At 43.8% G+C, this 20,480-nt stretch overlaps 1 pseudogene; it reads left to right on the top strand.

Annotated features, from left to right (window-relative positions):
• The first annotated feature begins 3,756 nt into the window (after positions 1-3,756).
• On the top strand, positions 3,757-19,499 carry LOC141264718 (elongin-A-like; annotated as a pseudogene).
• The last annotated feature ends 981 nt before the right edge of the window (positions 19,500-20,480 follow it).

Raw genomic sequence — 20,480 nt, 5'->3', positions numbered from 1 at the left:
AGTAATATGTAAATGTAATTACACAGCAAGTAACTATTTAATATTGCAAATAGAATTGAGAATAGCTGTAGATATAATTAACTTGGTTATTTAGATAGGTGTTAGTAATGCAGAATCTAAAAAGATATATAGAGTATCCCACACCAGAATTAAGATTTCGTTCTCCTGAGTTATTTCCTAACCGGTGCCGAAGTGAAGGCTTCCAAGGTCTTAGTATAAGTTCTTTAATGCTGTACACTAGGAATATAGATAACTGTAGATAATGAACGCTTCATACGCTGTATCCTTTATTAGCAGATCTATTATTTCAAATAAGGGGTTTCTTAGCAGTGAAATATGATAACCTCGGCCAAGGTGAAGTTAGTCCCCTTTAGTATGAGAGAATAAGTACTGCGCTTTTATAGAGATTCACCACTCTTTAATTAGCGCTGCATAATATATGCAAAGCGCAAAATCTGAAGAGCTAACAATTTATAGTTGCTGATAAATAGGAAGGTGCTCTCTACTTATTAATAATAGCGCACCTTCTTATTTCCTAAGCAGTGAACCGGTATACTGTGTGTCACGATATTAAATGTTACCGGCCTCCGCTGCGTGTTTCCCCTCCTCCGCTGCGTGTTTCCCCTCCTCCGCTGCGTGTTTCCCCTCCTCCGCTGCGTGTTTCCCCTCCTCCGCTGCGTGTTTCCCCTCCTCCGCTGCGTGTTTCCCCTCCTCCGCTGCGTGTTTCCCCTCCTCCGCTGCGTGTTTCCCCTCCTCCGCTGCGTGTTTCCCCTCCTCCGCTGCGTGTTTCCCCTCCTCCGCTGCGTGTTTCCCCTCCTCCGCTGCGTGTTTCCCCTCCTCCGCTGCGTGTTTCCCCTCCTCCGCTGCGTGTTTCCCCTCCTCCGCTGCGTGTTTCCCCTCCTCCGCTGCGTGTTTCCCCTCCTCCGCTGCGTGTTTCCCCTCCTCCGCTGCGTGTTTCCCCTCCTCCGCTGCGTGTTTCCCCTCCTCCGCTGCGTGTTTTTCCCCTCCTCCGCTGCGTGTTTTTCCCCTCCTCCGCTGCGTGTTTTTCCCCTCCTCCGCTGCGTGTTTTTCCCCGCCTCCGCTCCTTCCCTCCCTCCAGCTTCATCGGCTTTAGTTTAAAAAGCAGACCCCCACTTTGCCTCTCACTAGCATTAACAGAGTTCCCGGTCACCAGGGAGATTGTGGAGCTTGTCACCGGCTCGTCGGAGTCATAGGGGTGATTTACTGAGTTCCTGTGTCGGGAGCAGGCTGGGACAGCACAGGCAGCGTGCACCTGCCTGTTCTCCTCTCTGCCCGCCCCCCTCGCGATCTCCTCAGCCTTCCTGCGGTCTGGTGGCTCCGAGAGCCTCTCGCTTCAACAGTGAGGGTTGATGGCTGTCCTGGGAACCTCAGTCACCTGCCGGAATCACGTCACAGACTTTGCAAGATGGCGCCGATGGGAACACCTCTTCCCATGCACACGGCGCTGTTCTCCTCTCTGCCCAACCCGTGTGCAATCTCCTCTCTGCCCAACCCGTGTGCAATCTCCTCAGCCCTCTTGCGATGTCGGCTGTCCGGTGGCTCCAGGGGTGTCTCGCTTCCACAGCGAGGGCTGGCGACCGTCTTGGGTGCCTCGGATGCCTGCCGGTATTGCGTCACAAATTTTCAAGATGGCGTCGATAGGGACACTTTTTTCTTTTGCACACGGCACTGCAGTGAAAATAACGGTCTCTGGTGATTTAGACCCGCCGGCTTTCACAGCTTATTTCTTCGCCATTATTTGGCCAAATTCTGTGATAGATGTCTCAAAATGTTCCAGAGATTCTCTAGAATATGCCCCAATAAAGATTATGAGGGAAATTTTCTTTAAAATGGGTTTAAAGTTGCTTATAAGGGGTTGCCTATAAAGAGCTCCGAACTTCTGCTTCTTACATGAGCAAAGCTCAGGCCATTCCCCCCAAATAAGCTGTACACAACTCGAGCTGTGTGACGGCGATTTCTAAGGCAGAGTAACTTAAACTGCCTGATTGCGATGAGCCCTGGCTGCGCAATACGGAGGTGGGGGGATTCTCTCTGCACTTTAAAAGGCGTGTCTCATTAAGGCAGAGGTTAAGGATGCAGGAGGAAGCCCTACAAGAAGTGAAGGAGGCAGAAGCAGTGGAGTAAGTGTTCGATTTAGAGGTTTGTCCCGCAAACCTTGGGTGTTCCAAGACTTGTGGAGCAGCCCCCTACCTGCCTGTCACCGCAGCCACCCAAGTCACTCAGTGCCCAGTCAGCGAAATGTAACACCCCTGGTCATGCTTTCTCGTCCAGGTGTCAGTGATAGATTGTTTTTTCAAAGAATGCATTATGTTCTCTACGACATGCTGGTGTAGCGCAGGCACAGCTTTCTTAGAGAAGTAGTTGTGACTGGGCAACTGGTACTGGGAGACTGCGACGGCCATCAGCTTTCTGAAACCGTCTGTATCCACCAGGCAATTTCCGTGGCCAACAAATTGGAGATGGTGAGGTTCAAGCTCTTAGCTTTCGCATATGTAGGAGGAAACAATCTTTTATGTGACCGAGAGAGGTTAACGTCTGGTGACGAGAGTCTGCATTCCGCTCGGACCCTACTTCGTCCGTCCCCTGATCAAACTGAAAATTTTTTTGTCAAATGTTGGTATGACATTGCGCATTACCAGGATTGCAACAGATGTATTTTTTTGGTAGAAAATCAGTAGTGTCACAAGTGTGGGATGGTAGTCTCCACCAACTGCTTCAAAATCACGTAAATGTACTTGCATATATTTTCAAGGAAGTCCCCAACCCCAAAAACAATTAGTCTGTCAGGTGATGTTTGTCATTTTTTTGTGTACCTTGGAGAGTAAGTACAGAGTTGGAATTTTGGGCTCCGGTACTATTAGTGCTTCACATACAAGTAATTTGAAATTATGTTCTTTTCACAAGCTCCATCAAGAATTTTCAGGCGCAAACCACAGTAAAATGGTAATGGATTAAATGTCAATTTACGATAAAATTGTCTATTTTTTAATTGAAGTTTTAATTGAAGTCTAACCTCTAGTTCATACATTTTACACTACCAGATCACCTTTAGTTCATACATTTTACACGGCCAGATCACGATGTTTCCACCCTTGTCTTCATCTATAAACATTCTTTTGTTGGTAATATCCAAGAAGCTGCAGTGGAGAATTGCATTGTTGAAGCAAAAGAACCCGCAGTGGGGAATTGCATTGTTGAAGCAGAAGAACCTCCAGTGGATAATTGCATTGTTGAAGCAGAAGAACCTGCAGTGGACAATTGCAATGTTGAGCCTGAAGAATTTGCAATGGAGAATTGTGCTGTAGTAGCAGAAGAAACTTTAATGGAGAATTGCAATGTAATATCAGAGGAACCTATAATAATAAATAGTTCATCATCAGAAGAATTGATAAATGAAAACATTGTTGAACCAAAGATCCTTGAAGCCTCCTCAAGATAACAGCTTAATTTCGCCGTCTTTTGAAAATGTATATGACAGTATTGAGCAGAATGCTTCTCCTGATATTTGCTTTATAGTAAATACAGGAAGTATAAGTAAAGAACAGTATGATCGCTGGTCTGAAACGTCTCATGACGATAGTGAATACACGTTTATATACAGAACCAAGATTTCCAGGAACATATAATCTGAGCCTCCCAGATTATCAGAGGAATTGAGACATCTTCATGAACTGACTCCTGCAAATAGGACAAAAAAGTCCTTTAGAAAGCACTCTGGTTCAAATAGTGGTCTATATGAAGCTGATGAAAATGTTACGGCATCAAAAGGATCTTGAATACAACAGCAAGAAAAATCATGGTAATGTTACTGTAATTAGAAATATTACCCTGAATGTGCTACAAGAACAATCTGCAGAAATTTCTGGGTCTGACTTGGACCTCGTCCTCTCTGGTAACAGAACATTGTCAGATGATCTTACTCAGAACACTCTTGACATGGAAAATGTAAGGTTTACTTGTAATTTAGAGGAGATTTTGCGAAAGTCGTTGAAAGAAAAGTACATATATGGACCTCGTTTTCAGACTATGTCCGACTCCAGGAGGATTCCTAGCTGTTCACATTCTACATTGAAGTGTAGAAATCCTCTGCTTACCACTCAATGTTGCCCATGCCGCAGGACAGACTTTAGGAGACCTGACAGCAGACACTCAAGCACATATGGGATGAACCGGTTACCTATTCAAGGACTATAAGAAAAGTTAGAACTCGAAGATATTCTCCCTTTCACTTCAGTCGATTAAGGTATGAAACGCAATTGGACAAATCAAATTCTGACATCTTTGTCATTCTTAATGAGTGTGTACAATCCAATCACTTAAAGTTGGGTATTGTTGGCTTGGGTAACGCTGCAGTACATAAATCTAGTCAGTTAGCAGAGGAGGACGGCAAGCGGGCAAGGACATATGTTCCAGTGTCCTCCAAGTCCTAATCTTTTAAGAAAATTATATCAGATCTGTGTACGAGTCTGCACTGAAGGTTACAGTATGTTGCAAGAGAGACTGAGCAAAAAATGTCTTTTTACGTATGCAGTGACTGCAACGGCTGCCTAAATGTAGGAAAAAACCCAAAACCAATATAAAGACACCTAGAGGAGGGCATTCGTAACAGCATGTTCACATTAAAAAGGAGTGGTTCTGCTATACAGTTATTGCGTATGCTGTTTCTACTGTTGCTGCCTACATTTTGGAAATAACCCAATACCAATTTAAAGACACATAGAGGTAGGTCTCATTAACAAAATGTTCCTATTATAATGGGGCGAATCTCCTATACTGTTATTGCCTATGCAGTGACTGCAACTGCTGCCAAAAATTTAGAGGTACTCCAATGCCTCTTGGAAGAGATGTAGAGGAGGGACTCATGAAAAAATTGCTCCCATTATTAGGAAATGGGTCTCCCATACTGTTATTGCCTATGCAGTGAATGCAAGGGCTGCCAAAAATTTGGACGCATCCCAATACCCCTTTGAAGGGTCATAAAAGAGGGTCTCATAAAAAAGAATGTTCCCATTATAATGGAGTGGCTCTCTTATAGTGGTAATGCCCATGCAGTGAATGCAAGGGCTGCCAAAAAATGAAACGCACTCCAATGCCCATTTAAGGAGATATAGAGGAGGGCCTCATGAAGAAAGCGGGTCTCCTGTACTTGTAATGCCGGTGCACTGAGTGCATGGGCTTAAAAGCATTTACCCCTGGGTCTATACATGAATATACTGTATAACAAACATCTCCTACGAGCACCATAAACACCCTTAAAAAAAATTATGTGGGTGTTGCATCACCGTCACCCTGGTGATATGGTGGTGGAGCATGAGAAGGAGGTAGACAACAGAAAATAGACAAAATCAGGAAGCGTATACCCATGTCTGTGTGTGAAGAGGTGCATTGGAATAGACACCCCAACTGGATTTGACTTTTACGCTGCTACCATTCGGTGGTGTTAAGAGGTCTGGCCCAATCTAGCCCTTTTCAGTTGACGGGCCGATGCGCCTATCAGTTATAATTCCCCCAGCGGCAATAAAAACCCACTCTGACAAAACACTAGCGACAGGGCCTCCAAGGTTTAGAGAGCCAGTTCATGTCACGCGTCCAGCTTGAATACTCATTAATTATAAGGCACAAAGGAATCACGGATTACGTTGGTACGGTCGGCAAGGTACTCCTTCAGCATCTTCGTAAAATTATCCCTCCTTGTGACCTTTGAGAGAGTTCCCCTGCCTTTGCTGGATCATATTTGTCTCTCTCGCTTTTACTCCTTGGTGTTCGTCTCTTACTTTTACTCCTTGGTTGTCCAACGAACTGTGGCCTCTGCCGCTAGCGTTTTTAAATGGGATTTTTTTAATAATTCCGCAACAAAAGCCTTCTGGTACTGCAATATTTTACTAAACCTGTCCGCAGCGGGAATGAGAGACAGAAAGTTCTCCTTGTAGTGTGGGTCTAGAAGTGTCACCAACCAGTAATGACTGTCACCCAAAATTTGGACAACGTGAGGGTCACGGGAAAGGCAGCACAGCAAAGTCAGCCACGTGTGCCAGACTGCTAACAGGCAAGACTTCCTTGTCCTCACCAAGAGGATGACTGACCATGCTCTCCTCCTCCTCCCTCTCCTTAGGCCATCCAGCTGAACAGACAGTATGACAGTTGTGCAGGTAGTACCGTCTATAGCGCAGGAAACTAGCTCTAGTTCTTCTTCCTCCTCTTCCTTAGTGTCACCCAATCCACGTTGGGATAAGATGAGGCTGGGCTGTGTGTAATGACCCTATATGGTTCCTTGCTCCATCTCATTGAGCTCCGCCTGCAATGCCTCCTCCTGCAATGCCTCCTCTTTAATTGTGAGCAGCGATCATTTCAGAAAACAGTGATGCGGGATGGTGACATTAATTACTCCTCTTGCAATGCCTCCTCCTGCAATGCCTCCTCCTGCAGTGCCTCCTCCTGCAGTGCCTCCTCCTGCAGTGCCTCCTCCTGCAGTGCCTCCTCCTGCAGTGCCTCCTCCTGCAGTGCCTCCTCCTGCAGTGCCTCCTCCTGCAGTGCCTCCTCCTGCAGTGCCTCCTGCAATGCCTCCTCTTGCAATGCCTCCTCTTGCAATGCCTCCTCTTGCAATGCCTCCTCTTGCAATGCCTCCTCTTGCAATGCCTCCTCTTGCAATGCCTCCTCTTGCAATGCCTCCTCTTGCAATGCCTCCTCCTGCAATGCCTCCTCTTGCAATGCCTCCTCTTGCAATGCCTCCTCCTGCAGTGCCTCCTCTTTAATTGTGAGCAGCGATCATTTCAGAAAACAGTGATGCGGGATGGTGACATTAATTTCTCCTCTTGCAATGCCTCCTCCTGCAATGCCTCCTCTTTAATTGTGAGCAGCGATCATTTCAGAAAACAGTGATGCGGGATGGTGACGTTAATTATGGCGTCAGAGCTGCTCACCATCTTGGTGGAGTCCTCAAAGTTTTGGAGGACGGCACAAATGTCTGACATCCATGCCCACTCCTGAGATCTTATGTGTGGAGGCTGACCTGAATACCAACAGATGTTTTGAAGCTGTTAATCAACAACTGCCCTGTGCTGCTCACATATCCTTTCCAACATATGCAACCTTGAGTTCCAAAGCATGGGGACATCGCACACCAGTCCGTGAGCTGGAAGCTACAAATCCTGCTGAAGCATGGCGAGGGCGGAGGAAGCTGTAGGTGACTTTCGAAAATGGGCACAAGCGCGACTTGCTTTGACAAGCAGCTCAGGCAGATCCGGGTAGGTTTTGAGAAACTGCTGAACCACTAGGTTGAGCACATGGGCCAGGCATGGTACATGTGTGATCTCGCCTCGCTTCAGAGCCGCCACCAGGTTCCGGCCATTGTCACACACGACCATGCCTGGCTGTAGGTTCAGCGGTGTCAGCCACAGATCAGCCTGCTCTTTCAGAGCTGTCCACAACTCTTCAGCAGTGTGCAGTTTGTCACCTAAGCATATGTTGCCGCTTGACCGAGGCAGTGCTGCAGTGCTTCCAGCTTCTGACTGCTAAAAAGCAAACAGAACAGTAAAATGTTGAACTCTCTTACTTTTTTTGAAAAAATAATCAGGATTAAGATAATAAAAAAATTATCTGGGGCTTTGTCTACGGATATCTGTAACAGCAAGAGCAGACAGAACGTGCAATGGACCCTCTTGTACTGTATACACTGCCATAAACCCTGCCTAATTCCTGCTGTCACCACGGAATGTATGCCGCTGGATTAGTTCTCAGCAGGACTGTTAGTTCAGATGGATGTTTCTTAATGTAGAATACCTATATCTAACTATTACACCGCCAATTCTGTCCCTCACACAGCAGCATCTCTCCCAACTCTGCCTTTCTGAAGGTTAGACTGTGACGAGTCTACCGTCACCAGGTCTGATATAGACCTGATGACGATGCCACAACCACCATGGCTGCGGCATTACAGTGTGTGGCAAGTAATCCATGCATGTTCATTGCCTCTCTGAAGAGTGCCAAACATGCAGGGCGGGGACCCGAGCTCCCGCCTGAACATCCTGGAAATACGCACCGAACATGTCAACCAGTAAGATGCTAGTGCGAGTACCAAGCAGTAGTGAGCACCCGCACTCATCACTAATAAATGTAATCACATTTGGTGGCAGCAGCTCCAGCCTCTGTCATAACAATGCTGCACAGACAAATCTACTGGATTTTTAGTCTTTGAATTTGTGCTATTAATTTGTACAGTTCACTTTATCAACAGTTGTAGTTTACATCTTCATACTTATAGCTACCTGGAAATCTCAGGTTTGATCCAATTTCTTGATTTTAAGTGCATAGAGCGACTCTTCACTAATTAGTGTCTGAGGCTCCACCTTATTCTTAATGATATCTGGGGTTACAGTTGGTAAAAGGTCAGAGAATTCACACAGGAGAGAAGTCATTGTTCTTTTAAAAAATGTTATATATTTTTTAAACTGTTATAAAACATGTAAGGCAAACAAACGACTTGGCTGCCTCATAAGGCATAAAACAGATATACCTCAACTTTGGTCGAACATTTAACTTCAAGTAAATATAAAGACACTCAAAAATCTCATCCGTGAGATTACTATTATCAAATGTGCATGATTATGTAAACAAGTCAGTGCAATCATGGATCAACATGAGATTAATCCTCCCGTGTTGGGTCCATCAAACCAAAAGACAAAAATAAAAGGTGGTAGGTTGATGCTCGACTGACCTCAGGCGAAAATGCCATGGTATGGGACTTGGGTCCCCTGGGGGTGAGTTGCATCGAGACCTGTTTATGGACCTCACCAAAGGCAGTTATGTGAGCTTGTGATATGCCCAATTCAGCTCCAAATGCTGGGTTTCTAGCGCCTATCGTCTGTGTGGCCATTTCAGAGCCCAACTTGTAGATGTGGTCACTAGAATGCACATCTTCAACATATCCTGACATTGAGGGCGTTACCACAAATGCATAACTCACGCATAAGCATGTAAGAATTCAAAACTGGGGGTTAAACTTGCTTGCAGATGAGTTCCCAAGGAATTTGATGTAAGGGGCCTCCTCACCCAATAGACTGTAAGCTTTCATTAACCGAGTGAAGTGAACTACTTGCTTTCGACAATTGTTCATTGACAAACCATTTGGAATCCTGTTAGCTCAGCCATCTTCAAGTAAGTGCCATCATGAGCTACAGAAGATGTGACCCCTATAGAGCTGCATCGAATGTCTTCGTTTGCAACCGCAAGGTCGGCAATCGCACTTCAAACCGATATAAGACCTTGTATTTTTTGCAATTATCTCTGCAGCTTTATCTGTAAGGAACCAGTTTTGCAAAATAGGCAAAGAAGTGAACAAAGATGTCATCCTCTTGTGAGCACCGTCTACACACTTAGATTGTGATGTAACTGCTTTAGACGCAATCAATATGAGTCGATACTTGTTGCGTAAGCAGTCTCGGGGAAGGAGTTCACTAGACTAAATAGCTTGTTCTTGGATGATGAACTCATCGCTCTGCCTTGTGGTGTCATAGCTGATGCAAGCTATTACATCCTTTGCATAATTAGTCTTCCCGAAAAGGACTCAATGCTCCATAGTGAGGGGCACCTGCGTAATGAAAATCCCGTGCTGCTTGGAAAAGCTGGTTATCACCCCTGCAAGCCCAGATATCGACCCAAAGAGGAAAGAGATCAGGAAGCCTTGTTTCAGTTCATCACCTAGGACATCTGAAAGCAGAGCAGCATCACACATCAATAGTGCCGTCCACAAATATTGGTCCTTTACTGCTATAATTACTGGACAAAACACCTCAGAAGTTGCACCTCTTAGATTTGATGCTATGGTTGCAGTAACTAGGTCATTATTTCTCATCTCTCCAGATATAACAGCATAAGCTAGCTGATGAATGTACTTTGCGGTTATGACCCTTACTGACTCGGTTACCTACAGAACAGACATCGGGAAAAAAACAGATCCTTTATCTTCGTTTTTGTTTTTTTAATCCTGATACAATATATTCTATGGAGTTTGAGATTTATTTGCAGCCCCAAATCAGGCAGTAGTGAAGCTTACCACACAAGTTTTATTTCACAAAAATTTAAACATTTCACTTTTTTTTTTGCAAAATTGTTCCTCATCTGGCAGCAGCCTTGGTTGATCTATAATTCATCCATACTCTGCAAATCAGGGTCCAAGGAACAATTGATTCTTTGTTTTAAAATGAGATTATGGAGGGTGAAGGAAGCTTTAATCATCGCACCATCACCTGCTTCAGGTTTTAGCTGATCGGGGGCTACTGGATAAACTCAATTGTGCCGTCAAAATTCAAAGCAGCGCTCTGGAGTCAGATGCTTGGCCGTCTGTGGTTAAATCAATTTAACAATTTTCTATCCACATCTGGAAGATTTTATCTCCAACTACAATAAATATCATGAGGCACATCGGCCTGAGAAAAATGCCTTTGGTGCAGATACCGAACACTCCAAAGTACAATACTTCCATATCCAAAACATTAGTTGGAGAACCTGATTAATCTAAATCTTGTTTTTTTTTATTATATATATGTATAACTTTTGTCTAAAGATTTTCCTAAAGCTTTTCAATAAGTGAATAAATTGTGCGGTTTCAAAGGCCAATTTCCATTAATACCACATTGCTCCCTTATCAGAAAGTTTGATGACTTATTTCTTACCTTTCTGTAGTAAATGAAGCGACTTCTGTGGTTTTCAGGTCCTCTGATGGTTCCCTCCATTATTTATAGCTAGAACTGCTGTGTATAATTAATGTTAATCATTGTTGGAGTTTTACTTCTTTTTGGGAAGACCCTTACCATTTTCTTCTCATAACTGAGTTGTCGCTGGGTCATAGACTTGTAGCTTCCACAGTGAACAGACATGGAGATTTCTTTTTTTTTCTTTCCTCAATCGTAAATTTAAATGATTTTTTGTTCAACCTATAGTATCTTAAAATGAGAACTGAAGTGTTAGATTCTAGTTGCATCTGACATATTTTACAGCTATTGGTGCCTTGTAGTGATTGTGTGAAAATGTGTTCATTGTTTTAACCCTTGACTGAATTTTTCAATTCTGATCAGCGTCACTTTATGTAGTAATAACTCTAAGAGACTACAACATATCCCAGTGATTCTGAGATTGTTTTTTCTATTTTTTGTTGACATGTATTTTATAGCAGTAGTACATTTAGTTGAATATTTGCTTTCATTTGTGAAAATATCCAAAATTTTATAAAAAACTTCTAATGGAAGATATCAGTGTATACTACTGTGCTAACACATACAGTATATAGGACATATATTGCAGCCCAACAGTGCAAAGTGACCTGTCCCCGCAATGTGAAATAACGGGAGTAATGTTGGATTCAGGGATCAATAGATCGATAGAGTATCCCCTGATCCACCGCAGGGAGACTAACGGAGTTCAGTTTGTACTAGGTATGTACAGCATCTTTGGTTCAAGTATTGAGATGAGTAAAACACACTGTTCAAGGAATTTTGTTAGCAGTCCTCCAGGCTCCATTCTACAGAAGTAACTATGGCAGGGTTCTATGGCAAGGTGGAAACGTTACTGGTGCGTCCTTCGTGGTGCGTCCTTCCGAATCTGCCTGTGTCCCCGTCTGGGGTGATGTTAAACAGTGGAGTGCTGCGACCGGAAGCGTTGTTGCTGAGCCCTTCTTCCCCAGGACTGTGTCTCCTTCTTAACATGTCGGATTGTGGCCGCATCTAGGACCTGTAGTCACATTGTTCACGCTGCAGTTAAGATATATATAATATACACACAGAAATACAGGCGTGTGTGTAAACACACACACACAAATATAGGTGTGTGTGTAAACACACACACACACACACACCTCTTTTTAGCTTTGGAAGGGCCATGCTTAGTTTCCCAGGCTAACAATACCAGCCCTCAGCTGCCCCAGAAATGGAACTTCATGTTTAAAGCGCAAATTCTGTTACTTCTCCCAATCTCATCAGCCGACGTCTTGACTGCAACTATGGCCATTTGTCGCATGGGTGTTTTTATACACTCTCACACTTACCAGCTCAATTAATCTGCGAACATTGATCCCCATGCGACGATACCATTCCACAGCAGTCGCCATGCTGCCACGATGTTCACTTTTCTCCATCCACTCTACACATAATAGTGGAGTTTCCTTTTCCTCCTGCTGACATCACTGCATTTGACCAATTGCTGCGTTCTTGGGGCCAAAAACGCAGCAAATCCGTAATCATTTTTGCTGTGGATTTGACTGACTCAATTGAAGTCAGTGGGTGGAAAATGCGGAAAAAGCGCACAGAACATTGACATTCTGCAGATCTAAATGCTCAGCAAATCCTGATAAAAACATTCCCGATCATGTGCAAAGCATTTCAGGATTTTCATTTACTTAGCTGGCAGAAGAATTCCCTAGCATTTTTGGCCCAATTCCGCTAGGAAAAAATGCACCGTGTGCACTCAGCCTAAGCTTCCCCATTAAATGGGTTAGGGTCTGATCTACTCAGATGACCCTTTGGGGAAAGTAAACCTCAGGAAATGTGTTGTTGATGCTGAAGTGATCAATGATCGGTCTAACTATGAAAAGTTGCTCAAAGTTGGGGTCATTTCTGGGTGGACACTGTGCATTATCGTTAAAATGCAAAAACGTAAAAATGGCTTCGAAGCGTATTCAGGTCATTGTAACGGGGGCACGGTGGTAGTCAGTGGCAAAAGATGCTATGTTTTCTTCTTCACCCTGTCCCTCTACAGGAAATTGGTCTCTACTCACTGTCATACTCTGTTCCTCTAGGAACAGTAATTCTGAGCCTTCAATAAGAGACTAGACAGTTCTTTAAAAACAACACAGTCCAGTTTACTTTGCCTGCGCGGCCTTGAACACAAGTAGGATTACAGGTACAATGCAAGTAGCATATAACGGCATTTTAAGGTGGTAAAATACAGTCACAGTACCCACACAGTTCTCCTCCTCAGAATCAGAGGTGACTCTTGGTCTTCCTTTCTTTTGGCGGTCCTCATGTGAGCCAGTTTCTTTGTAGCGCTTGATGGTTTTTGCAACTGCACTTGGGGACACTTTCAAAGTTTTCCCAATTTTTCGCACTGACTGACCTTAATTTCTTAAAGTAATGATGGCCACTCGTTTTTCTTTACTTAGCTGCTTTTTTCTTGCCATAATACAAATTCTAACAGTCTATTCAGTAGGACTATCAGCTGTGTATCCACCTGACTTCTGCACAACACAACTGATGGTCCCAATCCCATTTATAAGGCAAGAAATCCCACATTAAACCTGACAGGGCACACCTGTGAAGTTAAAACCATTTCCGGTGACTACCTCTTGAAGCTCATCAAGAGAATGCCAAGAGTGTGCAAAGCAGTCATCATAGCAAAAGGTGGCTACTTTGAAGAACCTAGAATATAAGACATATTTTCAGTTGTTTCACACTTTTTTGTTAAGTATATAATTCCACATGTGGTAATTCATCGTTTTGATGCCTTCAGTGTGAATGTACAATATTCATAGACATGAAAATACAGAAAAATCTTTAAATGAGAAGGCGTGTCCAAACTTTTGGTCTGTACTGTATATATATATACTGTATATATACAGTACAGACCAAAAGTTTGGACACGCCTTCTCATTTAAAGATTTTTCTGTATTTTCATGACTATGAAAATTGTACATTCACACTGAAGGCATCAAAACTATGAATTAACACATGTGGAATTATATACTTAACAAAAAAGGGTGAAACAACTGATAATATGTCTTATATTCTAGGTTCTTCAAAGTAGCCACCTTTTGCTTTGATGACTGCTTTGCACACTCTTGGCATTCTCTTGATGAGCTTCAAGAGGTAGTCACCGGAAATGGTCTTCCAACAATCTTGAAGGAGTTCACAGAGATGCTTAGCACTTGTTGGCCCTTTTGCCTTCACTCTGCGGTCCAGCTCACCCCAAACCATCTCGATTGGGTTCAGGTCTGGTGACTGTGGAGGCCAGGTCATCTGGCGTAGCATCCCATCATTCTCCTTCTTGGTCAAATAGCCCTTACACAGCCTGGAGGTGTGTTTGGGGTCATTGTCCTGTTGAAAAATAAATGATGGTCCAACTAAACGCAAACCAGATGGAATAGCATGCCGCTGTAAGATGCTGTGGTAGACATACTGGTTCAGTATGCCTTCAATTTTGAATAAATCCCCAACAGTGTCACCAGCAAAGCACCCCCACACCATCACACCTCCTCCTCCATGCTTCACGGTGGGAACCAGGCATGTAGAGTTCATCCGTTCACCTTTTCTGCGTCGCACAAAGACACGGTGGTTGGAACCAAAGATCTCAAATTTGGACTCATCAGACCAAAGCACAGATTTCCACTGGTCTAATGTCCATTCCTTGTGTTCTTTAGCCCAAACAAGTCTCTTCTGCTTGTTGCCTGTCCTTAGCAGTGGTTTCCTAGCAGCTATTCTACCATGAAGGCCTGCTGCACAAAGTCTCCTCTTAACAGTTGTTGTAGAGATGTGTCTGCTGCTAGAACTCTGTGTGGCATTGACCTGGTCTCTAATCTGAGCTGCTGTTAACCTGCGATTTCTGAGGCTGGTGACTCGGATAAACTTATTCTCAGAAGCAGAGGTGACTCTTGGTCTTCCTTTCCTGGGGCGGTCCTCATGTGAGCCAGTTTCTTTGTAGCGCTTGATGGTTTTTGCAACTGCACTTGGGGACACTTTCAAAGTTTGCCCAATTTTTCGGACTGACTGACCTTCATTTCTTAAAGTAATGATGGCCACTCGTTTTTCTTTACTTAGCTGCTTTTTTCTTGCCATAATACAAATTCTAATAGTCTATTCAGTAGGACTATCAGCTGTGTATCCACCGGACTTCTGCACAACACAACTGATGGTCCCAACCCCATTTATAAAGCGGGAAATCCCACTTATTAAACCTGACAGGGCACACCTGTGAAGAGAAAACCATTTCTGGTGACTACCTCTTGAAGCTCATCAAGAGAATGCCAAGAGTGTGCAAAGCAGTCATCAAAGCAAAAGGTGGCTACTTTGAAGAACCTAGAATATAAGACATATTTTCAGTTGTTTCACACTTTTTTGTTAAGTATATAATTCCACATGTGTTAATTCATAGTTTTGATGCCTTCAGTGTGAATGTACAATTTTCATAGCCATGAAAATACAGAAAAATCTTTAAATGAGAAGGTGTGTCCAAACTTTTGGTCTGTACTGTATATATATATATATATATATATATATATATATATATATATATATATATATATATACACACATACACACTGCCTTGCAGCTCTATATATACACATACACACTGCCTTGCAGCTCTGGGGTCCTGGGTTCAAATCCCACTAAGGACAACATCTGCAAGGAGTTTGTATGTACTCCCCGTGTTTGCTTGGGTTTCCTCCTGGTTCTCCGGTTTCCTCCCACACTCCAAAGACATACTGATAGGGAATTTAGATTGTGAGCCCCAATGAGTACAGTGCCCATGATTTCTGTAAAGCGCTGTAGATTTAATGGCGCTATATAAGTGAGATAAATAAACACTTGAAATAGAGAGTTTGTAATGAATATATAAAGTGAGTTTCACTTTTTCTATTGAAGAGCTGAAATAAATAAAATTTTTGATATTCTAATTTTGTGAGAAGCACCTGTATGTAAAGTTGAGTAGGGATGAGCGAATATTTCAATATTCCAACTGTCAAATTTGCAATATTTGCCGCTTTATTCATCGATTATTCGCCGAACATAGCCGAACGCCATAAGGGGCAAAACCAAACGCATACAGAACACCTTCAAAACGCATCAAATTAGGGATAGAAACCAGGAAAGTGGCCTCAATTGACCCACAGTTCAAATTTTATAATGGCACAGCAGCAAACAACCGTGGGCCATGCATGAGGTTTCAGGGTCTGGGTCAGCATTTACAGCTTTGAATTGAACTTCAAATTTAGACAAGGTGGGTGAGGGATCGGTGTAGGTCTGCTGTGCTGGGAGTCCTGATACCACATTCAACCGCTCTACTTTCTTTTATGCTCAGCCACACTCAGATGGCAGAAAAATCAGCTTCATATATCAGTATTGGTACAAAAGTTTATGAATAGTAACACGAGTAGTTGATTGAAAGTAAGTGGAGGCCTGCCGGTCTGGGAGGCCTACTGGTCTTGGAGGCCTTTTGTTCTTTGAGGCCTACTGCTACAGGCAACAAACATGAAGGAGACCCCACCTGGAGTCTCCCCATTTCCAATAATTAAAGGCTGACACCACCAAAGTGGCATCAATTTCACCCGAGCAGAAATATTATAGTTAGGACCGACACCTCTTTTGGAAAGTGTTCACATTTCCAAAAAATTGTGTTAACACCTGCAGCAACAGCAGGTATAGAAGCCACGCTAAAGATATCACAGACTGCAATTACGCAAGATCATTGCAGCACACTAAAAACTATAACATTGCCTAGTCTGTACAGTCTGCTATTGGGGTGCGAAAGTCCTTGGAGAACCATGACTGGTTCATCTTGATGAAAGTTAGGCGTTCAACACTTTGATGGGACAGCCGGCTGCTCTTATCCGTCAGGACACCACCAGCAGTGCTGAAGACACGTTCTGAGAGAATGCTGAGTGCCGGTCATGATAAAACCTCCAAGGCGTGACAGGCGAGTTCAGGCCATTCATCCATTTTTGAAGACCAAAATGTAAAAAGGTCCAAGCCCTCCCTGATGGTATTGATATTGAGCTCTGGATACTCCTGCACCATCCTCTCCAGTCGTTCACCACGTGTCAGACTTGTACTCTATTGTGCTGGTGTAAAAAAATATTTGAAAGGACTCAATGAAATTGCTTCTGCCACTTACACTGCTGCTGCTCCTAAGTTTTGGAGTTGATGAATTGACGTACCGGAGGTTGAAAGTCTACAGCTGCGATGCACACTGTGTGCCTCACTGCTGTCTTGGGAAAAACCTCTCTTTAAGGTTGTGTAAAAGGATGTTTCGATACTCCAGCATTCGTGGTTGTTCCCTTTTCAGAGTGGGAAGCATCTGGCAAAATGTACTCTTATAAGGTGGATCTAATAGAGTAGCAACCCAGTAGTCAGCACTATTTCTAATCATAACTATACAGGGATCATGTTGTAGATCCTGATTATCCTCTTCATCTTCTGACTGTTACTTGCCCATTACCTCTTCCTCCTCTACTTGTTCCTCGGCTCTTTCACCTTCACTTGTTCCTCGGCTCTTTCACCTTCACTTGTTCCTCGGCTCTTTGACCTTTACTAACAGTTTGTTTTCTATCAGCAGCCCCCCTCGATCGCAGTAATCCACCCTCCCTTGGCATCCGCCTGTGTAACGACAGACTGGAACTCTTTGAGACTTTCTTATCCCTTCCGCATCCTCCTCTTCTTCTGGGACCATCACCTCCGGCTGCAGGCTATTCAAAGCCTGCTCCAGCATGTAAATGACCGGAATTGTGATGCTGATGATGGCATCGTGAGCGCTTACCATCTTTAGTAGCCATTTCAAAACTGTGCAGAGGTCCTTATTCTGTGCCCACTCCGTAAACGTCATATGCCCCATATTCGTACTGTGTTGGCCCAGGCTGCACGACGTGACATGCTGCGTCAGGGCTCGTTGCTGCTGCCACAGTCGCTGCAGCATGTGCAGAGTTGAATTCCACCGTGTCGGCACATTGCATATCAAACTGTTAACTGGCATGGACAAAGATCTCTATCAATGCAAGTCAAAGACATGAAGAATGCGAACGGCGGAAGTGAGCACACCACATCCGTGCTTTCTGCACCAGCTCATCTAGGCCAGGTTAGTGGTGGAGAAATCACTTTACCACCAGGTTAAGGACGTGAGCCATGAAAGTCTTGTGTGAGCTTGCTTCAGTGTAGGGCCGCCACCACGTTCGCACCATTACCACACACGGCCTTCCCTGGCTCCAGGTTCAGCGGAGACAGCCATTGCTCAAACTCAGCCTGGAGAGCTGCCCACAACTCTTCAGTTGTATGACTGCGTCCTCAAAGTCATATTAATTTTAACACTGCCTGATTGTGGTGAGCCCTGGGTGTGCAGTACGGAGGTGGCGTTGATTCACTCTGCACTGTTGGAATGCGTGTCTCATTAAGGCAGATTTTGGGTGCGCAGGGGGAGGTCCAAGTGGAGGTAAAGGACGCAGAAGCAGAAGATTTCTTATGGAAGCCTTGAGGAGCAGCCCCTTCCCCGCCTGCCCCCACAGCCACCAGAGTCACCCAGTGCCCAGTCAGCGAGATGTAACGCCCCCGGCTATGCTTACTTGTCCAGGTGTCTGTGGTGAAATGCACCCTGGCAGACATAGATTTAGTCAAGGAACAGGTGATGTCTGCTACATGTTGGTGTAGCGCAGGCACAGCTTTCTTAGAGAAGTAGTGGTGACTGGGCAAAGAAGAAACCTACTGTAATGCCAACATCTACATAGACTTCTACACCTGAAAAGAGCAACAAGAAACAGAGTGAGAGTAAAGTAGATCGTAAAGAGAAAAGCAAAACAGCAAATGCCTGAAAAAAAGGAAATAAAGAGTCCAAGGTAGACAAATTCCCTGTTCTTCCTGATATACCATGGCCAACTATCCAGTCACATTATCGAGCTTTTCAGTCTATTGACACTGTTCCCTCCATGCTTCATAAAAGGAAAGATCCACTGTACTCTCAAGAGGAGGATGAAGGTAATGGATTTACTGGACTCAAGATGCAGGTGTATTCTGGGTCTTAATCTGCTTACTTGCCAAAGATGATGTCCCTCTACAAGCAGTGCATCCTAGTCCTAGCTAACAACATCGACTCGATCTATGAGGTAGGAGGTGTACCTTATTCAATGCTTGAGCCAGTTTTGCAGAAATGCACACCAGAGGAGTTGTACCAGAAAGAAGATTGTAATCATGTACTGATTGAGGACTCAGATCAACTCTGGAGAAATCACTGTCAAAGAAATTTCAGAAATGAGATTCCAGATGAGTATGAGAGCTGGAGAGAGCTTTATCTCCGTCTCCACGAAGCTCGAGAGCACAGGCTGGTCATGCAAACTCAGAATATCCGCTGTTCACATGCAAACAAGCCTAAAGTCGGACAAGCCAATGTGGCATTTGTGAATACGGAAGTGAAACCCCCACGTGATGTGCGTAGAAGGCAAGAAAAGTTTGGAACAAGAGCAGCAGTTGTCAGTGAAAAAGCAAGAATTAAACCCTTCATGCCAGTCACTAGCAGTTATAGCAGTGTGCCATCTGAGGAACCCGCTCATTTGACAGACCAAGTACTAGGTGTACAGTGTCCACACCAAGCAGTGTTGTCCAGCCCGGACATGATCCATACCAAGCAGTGTCGTCCAGCCCGGACATGATCCACGTAAACCACAAATGAAAAAGGTCGCTCCCATGATGGCCAAAACAATAAAAGCTTTCAAGAACCGGTTTTCTCGGCGATAAAATGAACCGGTTTTCTCGGTGATAAAATAAGGACGAGAATGGATTTTTTTTGTGATGAGGGGATTATTGCACTGGAAATCATTGATAAAATGGCAGAAAGGACCCATTAATTCCTGAAACAGTGTTGCCCTTCACTTTACCGTTTCCTTTTGCCCAACGTCCTAATATACTCATGTTTTAGCTATGTTTCTTTCATCTCTCAATCCTCTGGCTCTGCAGGATTCCTGTTAATTTGTTGATTTATGTCCCTGGGGCCTTAGAATCACTGTGTCTTTTTACGTCACAGATATGGATCCTGACTGTTGGTGAATAATCATTGTACCACACTAAGATGCTCTCATAACCTAGCGGAGTCCTCATTTACACATCAGGTTTTTACTGATTGAAGACAAATTACAGATAAACTATTTTTGTGCAATTTCCTATGACAGAATTAGATACAATGTTATATTTTTTATGCAAAGTTGAAATAAACCAAGAAAGGAATTTTGCGATTCTCTGGATGCCTCAGCTGCTGATTTGTACTTAGCAGTTCTGATTTGATGTTTTCCTGTTGCAGTGTCATGTAATATTTGTTGTGAATTATTTTGTTCTGTGACATAAAAATTGGTGTCTGTGACCTCCATACACACCTTTCTTCATATCCGGGATCTCTACATTTAAGCTCAATATTCCAATGCGTTAGAATCTGTCATCTGGACTCTCAAAATTCTTATAGGGACACAGTTTATGTAATTTAAGTTTCTTGAATTTTCCATCACTGTAGAAGCAAATTTTTGGTCTGCATAGTAATTTCATGCTCTGCAGTCTCAGACGGTTCTGGATTTTTTTTATTTGGACTACCGGGTAACCTGCTAGCCCAGGTAAAAAAAAAAGTTATAAGTTCCTGTGTGGCGGCTGTCAGTATTTTTGACCATTGCAGATGCGGTTTCTACTCCTTAAGAAGTAAATGGCAATGTTAGACACTTGCTCTTTAGTGTA

This window comes from Phyllobates terribilis, unplaced genomic scaffold (genome assembly GCF_046119375.1).
Source record: "Phyllobates terribilis strain yellow unplaced genomic scaffold, ASM4611937v1 Scaffold_4__5_contigs__length_816908805, whole genome shotgun sequence".
Taxonomy (NCBI): Eukaryota; Metazoa; Chordata; class Amphibia; order Anura; family Dendrobatidae; genus Phyllobates; species Phyllobates terribilis.
The sequence above is the reverse complement of the archived record's forward strand: the minus strand, read 5'-3'. Positions and strand labels throughout refer to the sequence as shown.